Source organism: Dendrobates tinctorius, unplaced genomic scaffold, assembly GCF_039654945.1.
Source record: "Dendrobates tinctorius isolate UK_male_01 unplaced genomic scaffold, ASM3965494v1 ptg000197l, whole genome shotgun sequence".
Lineage (NCBI taxonomy): Eukaryota > Metazoa > Chordata > Amphibia > Anura > Dendrobatidae > Dendrobates > Dendrobates tinctorius.
The window spans coordinates 2,973,823-2,994,799 of NW_027361864.1; the positions used below are offsets into that span (position 1 = coordinate 2,973,823).

At 47.6% G+C, this 20,977-nt stretch overlaps 1 protein-coding gene across 1 annotated transcript in view; it reads left to right on the plus strand.

Annotated features, from left to right (window-relative positions):
- Positions 1 to 10,239: 10,239 nt before the first annotated feature.
- LOC141056362 (von Willebrand factor A domain-containing protein 5A-like) overlaps positions 10,240 to 20,977 on the plus strand; it is an 83,620-nt gene continuing 72,882 nt past the window's right edge. Inside the window, exon 1 of the mRNA XM_073553119.1 lies at positions 10,240 to 10,550. The gene's annotated coding sequence lies outside the window, so the exon portion shown is untranslated. The remainder of the gene's footprint in view (positions 10,551 to 20,977) is intronic.

A 20,977-nucleotide genomic window follows, 5' to 3' on the forward strand; every position in this document is an offset into this window, starting at 1 on the left:
ACTTCTATCTCTCACTTCCTCCTTCGGCCTCACTCAATGGTCTTCTACAGCCACCCACAAAGATGGCCACACACTGGACCTCATCTTCACCCGCCTCTGCTCCCTATCTAACCTCTCTAACTCACCTCTTCCTCTCTCTGACCAGAGCCTTCTCACATTCTCTTCCCTCTCCACTCCATGTCTACAATCCCCACCCCACAAACTTTCACACCCTCGCAGAAATCTTAAACACCTTGACCTAAACTCATTCTCTGAATCCCTCCTCCCTCTCACAGATATAAGTTCCTTACACAATGCGGATGACGCTGCTGCTCTATATAACACCACAATAGCTGTAGCTTTGGAATCTGCTGCCCCACTTACACATACCAAAGCTCGCAAAATCAACAGACAGCCCTGGCACACCAGCCTGAGCAAAGAACTGAGGCGAGCTTCCAGGGCTGCTGAGCGCAGATGGAAAAGATCCCACTCCAACGAGCACTTCATCGCATTCAAACAGTCTCTCACTACTTTCAAGACCACACTCGCCACAGCTAAACAAACCTACTTCTCATCGCTCATAGCCGCCCTGTCTCACAACCCTAAACAGTTATTCAACACCTTCAATTCTCTCCTCCGTCCCCCAGCACCTCCTCCCTCCCCACTCATCTCAGCTGAAGACTTTGCCTCATTTTTCAAGCAGAAGATTGATAACATCAGAGACAGTTTTGGTAAACAACCCCCAGAGCCCCTTCTCCCGACTTCCCAACCCTCCACCTCCAAAACCAACTTCTCCACCATTACAGAAGATCGACTCTCCACTCTACTCTCAAGATCACATCTCACCACTTGTGCACTTGACCCGATCCCTTCCCACTTCATCCCAAACCTCACCACAGTCTTCATCCCAACCCTAACCCATCTCTTCAACCTATCACTAACAACTGGTGTTTTCCCCTCAAGCTTTAAACATGCCTCAATCACACCTATCCTCAAAATGCCCTCTCTTGACCCATCCTGTGTATCTAGCTATCGCCCTATATCACTTCTCCCCTATGCCTCCAAACTACTGGAACAACACGTCTACCTTGAACTGTCCTCTCATCTCTCTTCTTGCTCCCTCTTCGACCGCTTACAATCTGGCTTCCGGTCACACCACTCCACAGAAACTGCCCTTACTAAGGTCACCAATGACCTCTTAACCGCCAAGAGCAAGCGACAATACTCTGTCCTCCTCCTCCTGGACCTGTCGGCTGCCTTTGACACAGTGGACCATTCCTTACTATTACAGACCCTCTCATGCCTTGGCATCACAGACTTGGCCTTGTCCTGGATCTCATCATACCTAACAGACTGGACATTCAGCGTCTCCCACTCACACACCACCTCCTCACCTCGCCCCCTATCTGTCGGAGTCCCACAAGGTTCAGTCCTAGGACCCCTGCTCTTCTCCATTTACATCTTTGGCCTGGGACAGCTTATAGAATCTCATGGCTTCCAGTATCATCTCTATGCTGATGACACACAGATCTACATCTCTGGACCAGATATCACCTCCCTGCTAACCAGAATCCCTCAATGTCTGTCCACTATTTCATCCTTCTTCTCTACCAGATTTCTGAAACTTAACATGGACAAAACAGAATTCATCATCTTTCCCCCATCTCACGTGACCCCCCCAACAAACCTATCCATTACAGTAAATGGCTGCCCACTCTCCCCAGTCCCACAAGCTCACTGCCTCGGGGTAATCCTTGATGCTGATCTCTCCTTCAAACCACATATCCAAGCCCTTTCCACTTCCTGCCGACTTCAACTCAAAAATATTTCACGAATCCGTTCATTCCTCAACCAAGAATCTGCAAAAACCCTAGTCCATGCCCTCATTATCTGTCGCCTTGACTACTGCAACCTCCTGCTCAGTGGCCTCCCCTCGAACACTCTCGCACCCCTCCAATCTATTCTAAACTCCGCTGCCCGACTAATACACCTGTCCCCCCGCTATTCCCCAGCTTCTCCCCTCTGTCAATCCCTTCACTGGCTCCCCATTGCCCAGAGACTCCAGTACAAAACCCTAACCATGACATACAAAGCCATCCACAACCTGTCTCCTCCATACATCTGTGACCTCGTCTCCCGGTACTTTCCTGCACGCAACCTCCGATCCTCACAAGATCTCCTTCTCTACTCCCCTCTTATCTCCTCTTCCCACAATCGCATACAAGATTTCTCTCGCGCATCATTCCTACTCTGGAACTCTCTACCACAACATATCAGACTCTCACCTACCATCGAAACCTTCAAAAAGAGCCTGAAGACCCACCTCTTCCGACAAGCCTATAACCTGCAGTAACCACCGATCGACCAAACCGCTGCATGACCAGCTCTACCCTCGCCTACTGTATTTTCGCCCATCCCTTGTAGATTGTGAGCCTTCGCGGGCAGGGTCCTCTCTCCTCCTGTACCAGTTATGACTTGTATTGTTCAACATTATTGTACTTGTTTTTATGTATACCCCTCCCTACATGTAAAGCGCCATGGAATAAATGGCGCTATAACAATAAATAATAATAATAATAATGTACGATATATCTCTGTGTATGGTGTATGTATTGTATATAAGTGTTTATCTGTGGGTATGTATGGTGTATGTATGGTATGTGTGTGTATATATGTTGTGTATGCATGTACGGTATGTGTATCTGTGTGTGTGTATGTACGGAATATGTATGATGTATGTGTGATCCAGCAGATCATGGATAACCTGCTGATTACTGGGGATTCAACTACTGGGCCCCCAGCTCTATTCATTATCTATAGAGCTGCTGAGCACTGCGCTCGGCTATTTCCATCAGTTCCACAGACAATGAATAGAGCAGAAACCAGATGATACAGGCACCAGACATAAAATGTAATATATACATTGTTGGGCTCTGCCACGAGGAGTCGCTCTGCACACTTTCTGTCATATGCCAACTAAAGTGTCAGCCATGTTCTTCAGTGTTCTAGTCACTGACACAGCGGACACTAGTTGTCACCTGACTGCAAGTCTGACTGCCCTGGAGCCAGCAGAACTGCATGATAACAGATAAATATATATATATATATTTATGTATTACACACACAGTATATATATCCATCTAAGTGAAAAATATAGATAAATATATTTTTTAGATGTGTGGGGGCCCAAATATAGCTTTTGCTATTGGGCCTTGTGATTGCTACGTACGTCCCTGCTTGCAGGGCAGTAATAATGAGGGCAATCTGCCTTGTTTCTCGGAGCCCGAGGCTCCAGGGGTCTCATTGCCAGATTGCTCTCATCATAAGAAACGTAGCAGGCAGGGAGGGGGGCCCAGACACATTTCTTGCACAGGGGCCCCAAGCTGTCAGTGTCCGCCCCTGGGTCAGTATATATACAGTGAGGGGGCATTATACTGTGTATAGAGGAGCTTTACAGGGGAGAGACTTGGGACATTATTAAATGTAAAGTGGGCACTTATTGTTATATGGGAACTCGGGTAACTGTGACTGTCAAAGGGGCACACACAGGGCAATATTACATTCTAGGGGACAAAATGTGGGCACTGTTTTCTAGGGCACTTGCACCTAAGGCCTCTTTCACACATCAGGTTTTCGCCGTCAGGCGCGATCCGGCGCTTTTGACAGAAACCGGATCCGGCGAAATGCAATGCCGGATCCGGTTTCCCCCCCATTGACTTGCATTTGCGCCGGATCGCGCCGGATGGCCATGCGTTTCATCCGGTTTTCGCCGGATCCGGCAATGTGTCGCGATCCGGCGTCTGGAAAAAACGGCTACTGTAACGTTTTTTGTCTCCGGCGAAAAAGCCGGACACGCCGGATCCGGCGCGTCCGGCTTTTTCACACAATGAAAGCCTATGAGCGCCGCAATGCGCCGGATCCGGTTTTTTGGTCTGAGCATGCTCAGTAGCTCTGCCCACAAGACATATATAAAAGCAAGACAGTGGGACCCACAGCCACACCCAACATGCCACCCAAGAAAGCAACCAAGCGAAGCAGGAGACCACTGCAGCACCATCAGCACCACAACCACCCCAAATGGAGCAGCAAATGCAACATGCTGAGGAGGGGAGGCCAGCAGCAGATGAGAGACGGTAATTATCAAATCCCCCATTCCTCCAAACTAGGGCTATTGAATATCAAGATATTCAATGGCCCTTTGTTTCTCTTTATTCAACAGCCGCCCAATAGATGCAGCAGCAGCAATGGCAGCAGCTGGAACACCACCCACAGGCATGGAGTGTGGCCACCAGGAAGACAGCACATCATCTTCTGGGAGCCCTCACTCGCATCGTCAGCGTTTGACGGTAAGTTTTTATTTCCAAAATCCATCTTCTCTGTAATATATGTGTATTCATTGCCTTTTATTTCAAAACAGGATTCACAAGATGAAGAGGAGCTCCCAGAAGAAGAAGGAAGGGGTGGACAGACACCTGGAGTGGGCTCACAATTGGTAAGTTTTTTGCATCAAACGCAGAAACACAACATCACACTACACACAACACATAGAAAACAATGTTCTGCAGACCACACACAGCAAACAAATGCCTACATCCAAAGACATAACATTTTTTGTTTTCTTCTCTAGTCTTCCCAATCTGGTGCTCAGCCAAGAGGTCCTCGCAGTGCCTCCCAGGGTCGTCGGCGACAGCAACGCGGCGGTCACCAGCGTGTAAGTATAAATATTTTTGCTTTTTTTTTTTGCACTTTTTATTTCATTTCTTATGTGGAGGTGTTATTTTTGTCTTTTTCTTTAACAGCCTTCACAGCGTGCTCCCGACTCTGACGGTGAGGATGGAGGACTCGATGTGGACCACCTCATCGATCTCGTCCGAGAAAGGGAGCCGCTCTGGAATATGGCTGACCGCCGCCACGCTGACCTTATCGTTACCCGACGACTCTGGGAGGAAATCTGTTCGCTCCTTGTGGGCCGCTGGGAGGACCTCGATGTTCGGGCCCAGATTACAGAGCGTAAGTATATACAGTACCGGTTGCTTGATGTAAACCAGTGTTTCCCGAACTCCAGTCCTCGTGGTTCCCACGGATCATGTGTTCAGGATTTCTATTTACTATGGAAATCCTGAAAACATGACCCCTGGGGACCATGAGGACTGGAGTTTGGGAAACACTGATGTTGTATACTAACCACTCCTTTCTCGTTTCAGGGAACAGAATTGTGAATCGGTGGCGGTCTGTGAGGGATCATTTCAAGAAGGAGTTCAATAAAGAGATGCGGGCCCCGAGTGGATCTGGAGGACGCAGGAGCAAGTACAAGTACGCAGAAGCCCTGTCGTTCCTCCGGGAAACAATGGTCACCAGAAGGTAAATATTACACACCACATGTGAAAACAAATGTTAGATGTAAATTTTTTTTTCAGCCAGGGCCATACCATGTCAGTATTTTAATTGTTTTTTTTTCTCTTTATTCCACAGCACGGTGAGCAGCACTCGGGAGCCTGCACGATTGGACCCTTCTGAGGCGATCCCTGAGGAGACCGGCACCGAGGGACACTTCGACCGCCCCGGTACATCTGCACCTTCCCACACATTCGACCCATCTGTCCCATCCACCAGCACAGGAGCATCGTGGCCGCCTACATTACATTAAGCTGCTGGTGAGGAGATCGCTTTCCCTTTACCCCACCCTTCTGCCCCTGCCACCTCTAGTACACCTGCGGGTACTGGGCGGCAGCGGCAGAGGGGTCAGGAAAAGACTTATGCGCCAGAGTTCTTGCATCTGAATGCATCTTTCCAGAACTGTCTAAAAGTCTTGTCAGAGCAAATCTCCGCAGGCTATCAGCAGATCAACTCCAGCATTCTGGAGGTGAAGACACTTCTGCAAACCATGCATTCAGAAGCAAGATCTTTGCCAAACCACACCTTTTTCAGGTCTGTTGTGGAGCGCATGGAAACGCTCTCTCCTGCCCAGCAGATGCATGTAATGCATTCATGCCACGCTGCTCTCCAGCAAGTTACCTCCCAACCTCCTCCTCCCACCACAGTAGTTCCTCCACCTGCACCCCCTCCAGCCACTTTCCATCCTCCCCCTCCTATTACATCTACACCCCCTCCAGCCACTTTCCATCCTCCCCCTCCTATTACATACCATCCACCTCCCCAGTACCAGCAACCTCCCCAGTACCAGCAACCTCCCCAGTACCAGCAACCTCCCCAGTACCAGCAAACTCCCCACTTCCAGCAACCTGCCCCATACCAGACATCTCCCCACTTCCAGCAACCTGCCCCGTACCAAACTCCTTCCCCATACAACTTGCCATCAACATCATCTGCTCCTACAGTCCCTGCCCAACCCTCCACTCCACCGCCCACCACCTCTTCTGCCTCCCACATGTCCACCCATTCTGTAGTTTTTTCCACACCTTCACCTCTAACTGTTCCTTCCCCACCACGATCCCAGTCCTCTCTCCACACTCCCAGTGTCGAAGTGTCCCGCAGCCCCTACAGCAGTATTTCCACCACACACTACACAGATTTATAATGTGTGTATTTAAATAAAAATGACCAGTTTTATGGTTTCAGTTTTATAGTTTCAAAGTTTTATTAAACAAGTTTATTAAAATTTTAAAAAAGTTTACTAAAAAAAACATTTTTCAATAAAAGTTTAATTATTTTACACTGGTTGTCTGTCATTTCTTTCTGCGGCGAAAAAGGTTAAATACAGGGTATTTAAAAGGTGAAATGGTATTCAAAACTAGGTATATAACTGTGGGTAAATTTTAGCTTTTTGCCACAGTTGTGTTCCTGGTTGTGTTTGAAGCAAAGTATTTCACCTAAAAAGTTGTGTTTATTGTTGGTGATTTCCTAACAATGTACACAACTTTTGTTAAAAGGTGAAATACTTTGCATAAAACACAACCAGGTACACACCTGTGGCCTAAAGCTAAAAATAGAGACCATGACAAGATAGCCAACTTTGGTTGGCAAAGGTATATACTGTTGGTACAGAAGGTACACAAGTTTGGTTAGGGCACAAATCTTTCACACTCTGTCATCCTGCCAGTGTACTCTGACTTGAGGTGACATAAAGTATAGTGCAAAATTGTCCCTCATTACTGAAACCGTCACAGAACTTCTAGTGGTAATGTCATGGTAATCTTGCAAGGTGGTTTCTTCAGAGGTGTCCTCAATGGAAATGGGTTCCTTGCAGATAACAAAATTGTGGAGTACCACGCACGCTTTGATCACCTCGTCCACAGTTTCTGTCTTGAGGTTGATCGCAGTCAATAGGACCCGCCATTTGGCTGTCAGAATACCAAAGGTACATTCAACCATTCTTCTTGCTCTTGTGAGGCGGTAATTAAAAATGCGTTTTGGTCTTGTCAATCCTCTGCTAGAGTACGGTTTCAAAAGGTGTTCTGACAGCTGGAAGGCTTCATCCCCTACACAGACAAATGGCATAGGTGGACCAGATGTTTGCGGCAGCGGTCTAGGTGGTGGGAACTGGAAGGTGTTTCCATACAGTTTACGCCCCATGGCAGACAGTTTGAAAACTTGAGAGTAATTGGAGCGGCCATAGGCCCCAATATCAACCGCAATAAATTTGTATTCCGCGTCAGCGATGGCCATGAGGACAATTGAAAAATATTTCTTGTAATTGAAATATTCCGATCCCGATCCAGCTGGCTTTACAATGCGGATATGTTTCCCGTCCACAGCGCCCAAGCAGTTTGGAAACTGACATATCTGTTGAAACTTGTCAGCAATTTCAATCCACCTCTCTGTTGTGGGCTCTGGTAAAAACTCTTCAGCTAAGGAGTCCCACAGTGCACGGCATGTGTACTTCACAATTCCAGATATGGTGGAAATCCCGAGTCTGTACTGGAAATGCAGTGACGAAAGGGATTCTCCAGTTGCAAGAAATCTGTGGGGAATTAACAAACTATAAATTAGTTTTAAATCACAGCATTACATACCAAAACTGAGCTATAACACTTGGAGATACAAACTACCACCAACAAGATTGCAGTGAAAGTGTGCTCTGATGCGATCATATCCAATAAATGTGGCTTACCTTAAAGTCACCATCAGACGCTCTGCGGGTGAAACTGAGAAGCGGCAATAGGTGTCCGCTTTTCTTATGAGGTGTGCAATGCGCTCCACCAAGTAATCAAAATTCTCCATTTTCATCCTAACATATCCAAAAAATGTATCCGGGTTTCGTCGAAGGTCCATGCATAGTGTAGAATAGACCCCACGCGTCATTCTCTTGGCTGTGATGGGGTGGATCCACAAACGTCGTCTACGATGCCTGATGCGCTGCTGTCTCGCTCTCTCCTTCTCCAGAACAATCACCCTCAAACGATTTGCCTCCGCTGTAAAATCCGCCAAATTCTTCAAAATATTTCCAATGACAACATCCATCTTCGCCAGTAACTTGCTCTTCTCTCCAACCTGCACTTTCTCCTCTACAACCTGTCAAAGAAGGGCTGTAGGAACACGCTATATATAGTTTTCCAGTAGCCAATCCCGTTCGGAAGGCCACAAGGGTCAATTTTAAAAACCGGATCCGGCGTAATCCGTCGAAAAACGGATAGAAAAACGGATGAACCGGATGAGACGGATCCGGTTTTGTCTGTCAAGAAAAAGACGGATCCGGCAGAAAACCGGATCCGTCACATCCGGTTTTACGAAACAGTTGCCGGATCCGGCGTTCCGGCACGACGCCGGATCGCGCCTAACGCCGAAAACCTGATGTGTGAAAGTAGCCTAACATTACTATATTATAGAGGGATGCTTTAGAATTTAGAGTTCACACAGAAACACACAATAGGTGCAGTAATAGGGACACATACAGCAGCAGCAGCTCAGTATTGGGGTATCAGGTGCAGTAATAGGGACACATTCAGCAGCAGCGGCTCAGTATTGGGGTATCAGGTGCAGTAATAGGGACACATACTGCAGCAGTGGCTCAGTATTGGGGTATCAGGTGCAGTAATAGGTACACATACGGCAGCAGTGGCTCAGTATTGGGGTATCAGGTGCAGTAATAGGGACATATATGGCAGCAGAGGCTCAGTATTGGGGTATCAGGTGCAGTAATAGGGACACATTCGGCGGCAGCGGCTCAGTATTGGGGTATCAGCAGGATGAGGGGTTTGTGCAGGTTGAGTATAGTCCCATTGGTGACAGTGCTGAAAATATGAGAAGTGAAACGTGTCTTTGTTGTATTCTCTGTAGCGGAGTCCTGGCTGGAAAATTGTCATTGTCGGTCTGGGCCAGATGGAAATGACGGGAAAAGTGAACGATTCCATCAGAAAGAACGTCGCGGTAAGGCCGGTTTCACATTAGCGCTTTTTAAGCGCACGCATGGCCGGGGGTAGCTCCGCCCCCGAGCCGGCTCTCTGCCCGGCGTGCCCGCCCCTTGCTTGTAGCGCCGCCTACTAGCGGACAGCGGCGCCTGCGATCGGCGCACCCTATCTTTAGCATAGGGTGCGCAGATCGTGCGCAGGCCGTGCGCTAGTTGCGCTTTGACCTGCGCTGCGCACTTTTGACGGTGCGCCGTGCGCGCCAAAATCCGAAAAGTTTGATTTTGGCGCGCACGGCGCACCGTCAAAAGTGCGCAGCGCAGGTCAAAGCGCAACTAGCGCACGGCCTGCGCACGATCTGCGCACCCTATGCTAAAGATAGGGTGCGCCGATCGCAGGCGCCGCTGTCCGCTAGTAGGCGGCGCTACAAGCAAGGGGCGGGCACGCCGGGCAGAGAGCCGGCTCGGGGGCGGAGCTACCCCCGGCCGTGCGTGCGCTTAAAAAGCGCTAATGTGAAACCGGCCTTAGTCATTATCTGTAACTCTGCTATAATCTATCATATGTTCTGTAGGACTGGTATCTACCACTGACCATATGGCGGTAATATCAATACTGGTCTTTTTATATATATATATATATATATATATATATATATATATATAAATTATTTTTGGCAACAGCGCGATCATCTGCTGAGATTCTCTGGTTAGGGGCCCACTCAGAAGTTTCGCTCCCCCTGAACCAAAACCCTAGCTACGCCTCGGGCACAGTTGTTTGTTTTTACTACTAGCAGAGCTTACAGGAAAAGCTTTTCTGAAAGCGGACAATCTCTTTAAACATCCCAGAAATGTTGGCAGCTATGTTATGAATGAGCCCTCGAGGTCTCTGTCTCTCCACACAGGAAGTTGCTCAACAGCCAGGTCACCACTGACATGATATATCACTGGGGCGCCACATTACAGCCGTACATGTGACGGCCATCATCACATTCTCTTATTTCACCCCTGACTTTTCAGCAGATTTTCAGTTCACCTAATTTCCCTTCAAGACATCTCTTGATTACAACCAGCTCCATGCAAGGACGTAGAATTTTTGTATCTTTTTCCTCGTCTAACCCTTTAATGCCTGTGGCAGTTTAATCCTGGCTGCAGATGTGCTGACACACCCGGCTCCTTTTGGCACCGTGCCCACCCTTCCTTCCATTACAACCTTATAGACTGTGCGGACATCATCTCCTCCCGCAGAGCAGATTCCGAATCACACGAGGTAAGACCGAGCTGGAGGCAGAATCAGGGACAGGGATCTGGTGGCAGACATGATCCCGCTCTTCTCCGGGCTCAGAAAAGAGGAATTTGGATATAAACTGTTATTTATTCCTTATGATGAATCCTAACACTGCAGATAACACCGTGATAACTCTAAGTACAGATAATGTAGTAGATGTCACCTGCAGTCCTATGTAATAACAGTGATAACGCTTAGTGTACAGATAATGTAGAAGATGTTTCCTGCAGTCCTATGTAACTGACGCGCCCCAGAGGCCGTGGGATACTCAGTACCGGGCCGGTCGTCTTAAAGGGATGTGTGGCAGTGACCCAGTCCGTGGCCCCAGGCGGTCATGTAAAAGGGGAGTATTGATTAGGGATAAAGTTTATGTAATGATTCGTGACGCCAGTTGGAGTGTTCGACTGTAAGATAGCCGGCACTGCAGATGATCCCTGGGGGAGTAGATGGTGATGGCAGTGCAGATGTTTAACCCTCTCCAACAAGGGCTGAGCCCCAGAGATTGTGATGGTAGTAGAAGGCACGGAGTAATAAGGCAGGAGACAAGAAATGTCACTTTATCATTTACTGTAGTTCAGGTGCAGTTCAGAGGAGATGTTACAGTCTGCTCTGGAGAATGGGAGTTATCCTGCTGTGACTCAGTGTAAGCTTCCTGTTATTCTAATCCTTTCAGGGACCAAGGCTTCCCAGAGTTTGGAACTTCTAGTATAGCCTCTACTCCAGTAGCGTAGCTAGGGGGGGGGCAGAGGGGCCGGTCGCCCCGCCGGAGATATGCTACCAGTGGCGTACTGTCAATAGTAGCAGACCACGCAGCTGCTATGAGGCCCGACAGGAGAGGGGGCCCGGATGGGTGAGGTGGCCCGTGACGGCCGCTGCAGTTTGGCAGCTGTGCTGTGCTGACACAGTACTATCTCCTTTAATTAAATGTAAGCGACGGCCGCCAGTTAGCTGAAGTCTCTGGCTGGATTTGCATAACAACACCACTCACCTGGCAGCCAGAGAGCAGCACATGTGCATTGCAGGAAGCAGAAGGCAGAAAACATTCATGAGCCTCCCTCACTCAGGGAGAGGGACACACACAAGACGGTGAGCCCGGCTGGGGGTGGATGTTTTTTTGTTAAATGTGTCCCCTCACTGTGCTGGCAGCCTGGCACTTTACATTTACAATGGCTCTGGCTGCACTTTCCCTTTAGGGAGGGGGCCGGCTGCACGCACTGTGGAGGGTGGAGGGGGCCCTGCATGCACTGCAGGGGTGTGTGTGTATAATATATACACCACTGAGCCACCAATGATTTATCCTGCCTTGCTAAATGTCTGTTATATTCCACATATGCATCTGATGCAGTCAGGGAAAGGGCACAGGTCACCGTGTTCTCAACACTGGTTGTCTATGGAGCCTCCTGCCAGGTGGATGTGCTGCCAGGACACGTCTGCAGTCCCTGCGTGATCAGACCTCTGCTGTATACTGCTGGGACTGTGCTGTGCTGCTCCCGTATACTGCTGGGACTGTGCTGTGCTGCTCCCGTATACTGCTGGGACTGTGCTGTGCTGCTCCCGTATACTGCTGGGACTGTGCTGTGCTGCTCCCGTATACTGCTGGGACTGTGCTGTGCTGCTCCCGTATACTGCTGGGACTGTGCTGTGCTGCTCCCGTATACTGCTGGGACTGTGCTGTGCTGCTCCCGTATACTGCTGGGACTGTGCTGTTCCTGTATACTGCCGGGACTGTACTGTGCTGTTCCTGTATACTGCCGGGACTGTACTGTGCTGCTCCTGTATACTGCCGGGACTGTACTGTGCTGCTCCTGTATACTGCCGGGACTGGGCTGCGCTGCTGTGTATACTGCCGGGACTGGGCTGTGCTGCTCCCGTATACTGCTGGGACTGTGCTGTGCTGCTCCCGTATACTGCTGGGACTGTGCTGTGCTGCTCCCGTATACTGCTGGGACTGTGCTGTTCCTGTGTACTGCCGGGACTGTACTGTGCTGTTCCTGTATACTGCCGGGACTGTACTGTGCTGCTCCTGTATACTGCCGGGACTGTACTGTGCTGCTCCTGTATACTGCCGGGACTGGGCTGTGCTGCTCCCGTATACTGCCGGGACTGTGCTGTGCTGCTCCCGTATACTGCCGGGACTGTGCTGTGCTGCTCCCGTATACTGCCGGGACTGTGCTGTGCTGCTCCCGTATACTGCCGGGACTGTGCTGTGCTGCTCCCGTATACTGCTGGGACTGTGCTGTGCTGCTCCCGTATACTGCTGGGACTGTGCTGTGCTGCTCCCGTATACTGCTGGGACTGTGCTGTGCTGCTCCCGTATACTGCTGGGACTGTGCTGTGCTGCTCCCGTATACTGCTGGGACTGTGCTGTGCTGCTCCCGTATACTGCTGGGACTGTGCTGTGCTGCTCCCGTATACTGCTGGGACTGTGCTGTGCTGCTCCCGTATACTGCTGGGACTGTGCTGTGCTGCTCCCGTATACTGCTGGGACTGTGCTGTGCTGCTCCCGTATACTGCTGGGACTGTGCTGTTCCTGTATACTGCTGGGACTGTGCTGCGCAGCTCTGTATACTGCTGGGACTGTACTGTGCTGCTCCTGTATACTGCTGGGACTGTACTGTGCTGCTCCTGTATACTGCCGGGACTGGGCTGCGCTGCTGTGTATACTGCCGGGACTAGGGTAACTGAGCTGTGATTGTGCACACAAACCTACAGATGTAGGAGTGCTGAGTTTGTCTTCTCGTTGGACTCATGATGATATGCTCTTGTCTTTTGTTTTTTAGAGGGTTTTTGTGGATTAGAAAAGCTAGAACTTTTTTGTTGGTTTTTCCTATACATTACAGTACAGAGTCCAGCTCTGCTCCATCTGTCTTTATATACACGGGAGCGATGTAGCAGAGCTGATTTTGTACACTCTAAATATATGAAAGTTTGATGTTTGGACCAAGAGCTCATGTGGTCCTCTAATCCGCCGCTCGTATTGTATGTACACCATGTATCGCCCCCTCCTCAAATGTATGCCCTTCCAAACGGTATCGTTCCCTCAGTGGCCGACTAATTCTCTGATTTAAAAGGGGTTTCCAATCTTCCACTGCGGAGACTCCCCTCCCATGATCGTGTGACTCTCAGATCTATGAGTGGAAGTCTATGTGTCATGGAGAGAAGTGATATTAATATTGGGGAGTTGTGGGTGGGAAAAAACCCGCTGCTTGTGACCTGAGTGGGCTGGTGGATGACGTCACAGGGATGGAAAACCCCCTTAAAGGGTAATGCGCTTCTAGTAAACCTTTTTCCTGACCGTGAAGGTCCGGCTGGTGAGACCCCTGTGATCCTTAAAGCCACGTTCAAACATCGGTCATCTTTCTTGCGCATAAAAACACTTTTCAGGTGTCGTCTGTTCTTCTCCATGGGTCCATCATGTATGAAAAAATGAATTTGTAAATAACCTTCTCCCGTCCGCTCCTTTGTCCCGTATAAGCGACTTTGATCCATGACTCCGATCAAAAATTGGACATGTCTCCATGATCTTTGCATGGACAAATGGTCAGGGGAAAAAAAAACAAAAAAAAAAAAAACCACTGCTGGGAGCGTCGCCCCCCCCCCCCCCCCCCCCCTGCGGACTATGGTGGGGACGTGTTCTATCTGTGAAGATCTGAAGTCTGAATGAGGTCTTAGTGATCTTGATGTCTCCGCTGATCAGGAATCGTTTTCTCTACAACTTCTCAAAAACTTTTCTAAAACTTTGAACCAACAACTTCTTTATGTCAAATCATTATCCTAGTCTTCTGCACTTAGACTCTCAGTTTCACCCCCCCCCCCCCCCCCCCCCGAACCGAAACCCTAGCTACGCCTCTGCTCTACTCATGGTGTTTTCCTCCTCGGGCCACTTGTAGCTTGGATCCTGTGTGAAGCTCCAGTCCCTTCTTGCACTATCCTTCACTGATCCTAGTTTGCGGCAGTCTTCCCGGGGAAAACACTTTGCTGTTGGTTGTATAAACTCACACAGTCTCTCAGCTTACCACCCTGCTCTGAAAGCATGGATGGCCTAGGGGCTGATTCCCTGATGCTTATTAGCTTTACTCCTGAGGGAGCGCATGGCATGGCTTCCAAGAGCGTTCTTCATCTTTCCTTCACCTTCTTCACTGAGAACAACAACTCTCGACTCCTCCCCCTCCCAGTTAGGGTATGTCTGCAAAGCTCTAAGCTACAGACAAGTGTGGGAGGTAAGTTGTGTGTTGTGGTCTCTAGCAGAGAAAGCATAACTCCCATTGCTCACAAAACACATACAAAACAGTACATATTTAACCCTTTTGTGGCGGTAAAGACGCAGGGCGCCACATCACACCTCAAATATCCCAGAGGTAACACTCAGCGTACAGATGATGTAGTAGATGCCACCTGCAGTCCTATGTAGCACCACAGATCTCACAGTGATACCTCTCTGAGTACAGATAATCTAGATGTTTTCTGCAGTCCTGTGTAACACCACAGATAACAGAGGTGCCTCTACAAGTAGAGATAATATATAGTAGATGTCACCCGCAGTCCTATGTAACACAGATAACGCACAGCGTACAGGTGATGTAGTAGCTGTCACCTGCAGTCCTAGGTAACATCGTAAAGAACACAGTGGTTACACTCAGGGTAGAGACAATGTATTATATGTCACCTGCAGCCCTATGTAAAACCATAGAGAAAACAGTGATAACGCTCAGGGCAGAGATAATGTATTATATGTCACCTGCAATCTTACACCAATATATACAGGGCTAGCCCTGACAAATGATGGGGTAGATCAGTTGCGGCTCATTCAGATGCCAGTGATTTTCTTGATCAAGAAAATCGGTCCCAGTTTCATCAGGTGTTGTGTGTCTGTGTTTTTTTTTGTTTGTTTGTTTGTTTGTTTGTTTTTTGGGGGGGTATCAATATATAGTCAAAGTTTCATCAGTTTTAATTCTCAGATGCAAAACAAAAAAAAACAACCAAATCCACCTTCTCCTGTCTAGCAGTCTGTGAAAGATGGGTAGCACTCAGATGGCCTCCGAGCGCTGTCCTGTCCACAGATTAGCATAGCCAATCCGACACCCAGATCAATATTGGACGTGTCTCTACAAAAGTTGTATGGACCACTCGGTGTGCGAAAAGACCACGGACATGTGAACACTGCCATAGACTTCCATTGGTACAAGAAAGTGCATTCCATGAAAAATACAGTTTTTCTCATAGAGGTGTTCTCACATTGATTACTTAAGTCCATAGGATTTTACCGCTCGGGCTCCGTTCCCACAATGAGATTTTGGTGAGTTTTCGATGTTGAAAATTTCTACACCTGTTAAGTTAACCATAAGTAACCTACTTTACCTATGTCACCATTGATACCTGTGAACGGAGTGCAGCGTTTTCTCCAGTAGTCAGAGACGTACTGTACATCAGTGATCTAGGTCACATTTTCAGTAACACAGGCCACAGATGCACCAAATGTATTAATAAATGTGTGACTTTTCAATGGCCGTCTGAGGAATGTACGGCCACCGTGAATGCCCTTGGGCAAATCATCAAGATCCGCCGCTGGCAGCTCCTTTTGCAATTGACGGACAAAGATGTCTCTGATTGTGGCAGGTACTCTGGAGTCGGGTGTGGCTGTATAACACAGCCAACACCAACACTGTATGGAGCTATTGAGCCCACTGCACACACATCATGCTCATCCATGTACAATGGCTGTTGCAAACTGAATTCTGGTTGGTGCCATGGGTCCCAGGATATTTTATTTAGGTGGGAAGGTGCACTTCAATGATGCGCCTGTACTTGGCTTGTGTGGTTCTGGTGCGGACAGAATCCCTTTAAGTGCTCCTTCCCACCCACTTTTTTCTCTCTATCTCCACCCACCTTCTTTGATTGGCAGATCTGGCTTTAAAGAGCCAGAAAACTGCAGAGCTGAGTGGGAAGGTGGCACTTAAATGTGTGGACATGCCAGGGGGGCAGTCCTTCTGTGCTGACCTTTGACCTCAGGTGAAGCAGTTTGGTATTCTTGCTTACACGCCTTCACCTGTCCAAGTCCTGACTGTACATTCCTACATTGGCCTCCTTCCCATTCACAACACGCGTACATATTTTACATAATGTGGACAATCCCTTTAAGTAGATAAGGTTAAGCTGGCAGAACTTAAGGGCAAATCTATGCTTGCTCATAAGGAATGTGGATGTAATTTTTGTGTACGTGAGAGGTTAAAAAAAAAAAAATCAACCCTTATGGGGGGGGCGGCCTAGGCGCGTGCTGTGTCTGCGCTCCCGATCCTAGACCATAACCTGCACGGCGATCCCTCTCCATCTGACTCCGAGGTCCCTGCCAAAGGTGACAGCCCTCCAAAAAGCCACTCACCGGCCTAAGTTATCAGACAGGCGAGGCCTGGGCTGAGGGGAGACGCGGTGAAGGCCGCAGCCCTTGATAAAGACCGACAGGGAAGAGAGACCCTTCTAGCAGGAATCAGACGGAGACAGCGGGGAGGAAGGGGCTGCCCACTTTTAGGCTATGTGCCCACGTTAGCGTTTTTAAACGCTCAGGAAAAGGATCCCCTTCCCAGAAAACGCGCGTCTTTTTTTCCACGCGATTCTTGCGCGCGATTTCTGGGAACATTGGAAAGGGCTAAAAACGCCCGGTGGTCGGTGCTGAAAGCACAACAGTAAATCTGCTACATATGGGCGATCTGCTCATCGCCCATATGTAGCAGAGCCGATCGGGTTGCGCATGCTTCTAGCCTCCTATGGAGGCTATTGAAGCATGCCAAAAGTAAAAAAAAAATGTTTAAAAATAAAAGTTAAAATCACCCCCTTTTCGCCCCAATCAAAATAAAACTTTAAAAAAAAAAAACCCACATACACATATTGGGTATATCGCCGCGTTCAGAATCGCCCGATCTATCAATAAAAAAAAAAGCATTAACCCGAACGCTAAACGGCGTAGCAAGAACAAAATTCAAAACGCCAGAATTAAGTTTTTTTTGGTTGCCAAGACATTGCATTAAAATGCAATAACGGGCGATCAAAAGAACGTATCTGCAAAAAGTGGTATCATTAAAAACATCAGCCCGGCACGGAAAAAATAAGCCCTCACCCGACCCCAGATCATGAAAAATGGAGACACTACGGGTCTTGGAAAATTGCGCAAATTTTTTTTATATTTTTTTTATTTTTTTCTAGCAAACTTTGGAATTTTTTTTTCACCACTTAGATAAAAGAGGACATAGACATGTTTGGTGTTTATGAACTCGTAATGACCTGGAGAATCATAATGGCCGGTCAGATTTAGCATCTAGGGAACCTAGCAAAAAAGCCAAGCAAAAAACAAGTGTGGGATTGCACTTTTTTTGCAATTTCACCGCACTTGGAATTTTTTCCCGTTTTCGAGTACACGACATGGTAAAACCAATGGTGTCATTTAAAAGTACAACTCGTCCCGCAAAAAATAAGCCCTCACATGACCATATAGACGGAAAAATAAAAAAGTTATGGCTCTGGAAAGAAGGGGATAAAAGCTGGATCCGGTGGCAACCGGCGCCGGATCCAGCTTTTACATTTTTCGCCGCATTGCACCTGATGCTAAAAAACTCATGTCTGAAAGTAGCCTTATAAGGCTGTGTTCACACACAGCTTTTTTTAGCGGATTTTCCAATAAAACCGCTAAAAATAAGCTTCCCATTCATTTCTATGCATTTTGCGCTTTTTGTGCATACTGATGCGTCTTTTTACCGCAAAAAAAACCGCTTCTCAGTAAACGCAGTATGCTCATTAATTTCGCACATTTTTCCGCGTTTCTGGCTATTTCTATGCGTCTTGAAAACTAGCTGAAAAAAACGCATAAACACATTTTTTGCGCAAAAACAGCGCCAAAAACGTGCGGTTTCTGTGAAGGGAGTCGGGTTTTTCAGCAGAAATTCTCTGCTATGTGTGCACATAGCCTTAACGTAGCAAGCATGCCAAAACTGATAATGCTTCATTATGCGAACTGATGATCCAGTGGTGATTTTATGAAGACGTGCTCATAATCCGATATGGTTAAAACAAATGAGCATGTTAAAGTGCTTCCTGACAGCTTAAAAGCCCACTAAGTGGAACTTGATAAATATGTAATGAAAAAATCTACCTCCCAACAGCCCTCACTGAAAAAATAATTGAATCAAGTAATGGAACAACCACGTTCTGAATCTTCGGACTCAAATGAGGACAGTTCAGACTGTGAATCCCGCCCCTTAGACGGCGCCCCCATCTCCAGATCATTTTTAAAGAAATTACTGACCCAAGCAATGAAACCGCTACTACAGGAAATAACTGGAATCAGATCTAAAACACATAGGAAACAGAGTCGAGTCACTTGAATCTGCCCAATCTGATCTGACAGAATACTCGGAAACTCTACGAGAACAAGTATCTTTTCATCAAAAGCCGCTAAACACAGCCCTCCCGGCAATTGAAGACCAGGAAAACAGAAGTAGGAGGAAGAATGTCAGAATAAAAGGAATACCTGAAACATATGCTACTGAAGCTCTTGAAAAAGTCACAAGAGAAACTTTTTCAATTCTGGTGGGCCAAGAAAGGGTGGATAAAATAATCATAGAGTGCACAGGGCGCTAAAACCGCAAGACCCCCCAAGAGACATTATTTGTGGTCTCAGCTTCGTAGACACCTACGCTATTCTCACCAAAGCCAGAGAAATGGCCCCTCTTCACTACGATAACTCTCCTTTCCAAATATTTCAAGACATTGCTCCCTCAGCCCTCGCCAAGAGAAGGTTGATGAAACCCCTGCTAGACACTCTGAGAACGCACAAACTCCCCTACAGATGGCTATTTCCGTTTGCGTTGCAATCATCAAAGATGGAAGACAAGTCGTTGTCCGCTCCCCTGAGGATCTACACAAAGCCTGGGAGACTCTGCACATCCCCCCCCCCCCGGTGGAAGTTCCTTCGTGGATGCAACCTACAACTACAGAAGACCGAGGCCTGGTCCACTCAGAAGAAATTGAGCTCTCCCAAATTCAAGAAACAAAATCAGACACTCTCACCCTTGACTTCTCAACACTTCACTCTCTTTGGGACTGCCGTCCCAAGGCAAGATGCGAGAAGGGACAGGGAAGAAAAAGGACACTCCATTTGGCTTGATGTTGGTGTGTCGTCCCACCCTTCCACTGTCTATTGGGTTTTAGTTCTATTACTTTTGTTCTCTTTTGATCTTTGTTTCTTTTATATATTGCAGCTAAGTGCATTTTGTTCCTAACCAATTTCTTTTTTCCACCAATCTCTCAAGTAATACAAGAGATCACCATGGGACGTTTCTTCCATTACCTTTATGGACTGTCTTGTCTGCTCTCGATTCAGGGCTGGGTCCCCCCCCCCTGCCGCAGATAAGTTTTAACTTGTTTATAACTGTTTATATGTTGTTTACATTGTTGTTCGATGTTACCGCAATGGTGCAGCCCGTGTCATCTATAGCAGCCCACATATATGCAATCCCGCTATGACCTGTCCACACACATCAGCCTGACAATAGCCTCTTTTAATGTCAAAGGTCTGAACTTCCCAGCCAAGTGAAGCCAAATTATGCTTCTTCTAAAGAAAAATAACACCAAAATTGCCTTCTTATAGGAGACCCACTTTAAAAAAGGCACCCCTGACACCTCTCGCTCTCCGTTTCCGATCTGGTATAACAGCAACAGCTCTTCTGCTTCCAAAGGAGTCAGTATTGCTTTATTTAAGAATCTTCCTTTTCAATGGAAAGACACGCTCTCGGACCCGGAGGGTCGATACATTTATGGTAAAAAGCCACCTCGCCAACACGATGGTGACTATGCAACCTCTACGCTCCTAATAAGCACCAAGACCTGTGGCTATCTAAAACCTTGGGTACCCTAGACCTGTTTAAGGAGGGACTATTTGTGATAGGGGGAGATCTCAATGTTACTTTAAATTTTTCATTAGATTCGTCCTCGGGAATTAAAAACGTCTCACAAAAGGCAATCGGGAAAATTCACTTCTCCCTGAACTCCCTAAATTTAATCGACCCATGGAGCGCGATTAACCCAGAGACAAAAGACTACGCTATTTTTCTCCTTCCCACACAACTCATACCAAAGACTAGACTACTTTCTTGTTCAAAACCATGCCCTTCCCCTGATAAAGTAATGGGGCCTATGTGGGTTTTTTTTTATCAGACCATGCTCCCATATATCTTGAAATCACAATCACATCTCTTCCCAAGCCTATGGGAGCGCTGAGACTAAGCAAAACTCTTTTAGACAATGATAAAAATCTTGAATAAAAAACACATTAAACCTGTTTTTTTAAAGAAAGCGCTCAACCAGACATCTCCCTAACTATGACATGGGAAGCCCACAAAGCAGTGATAAGGGGAGCCCTA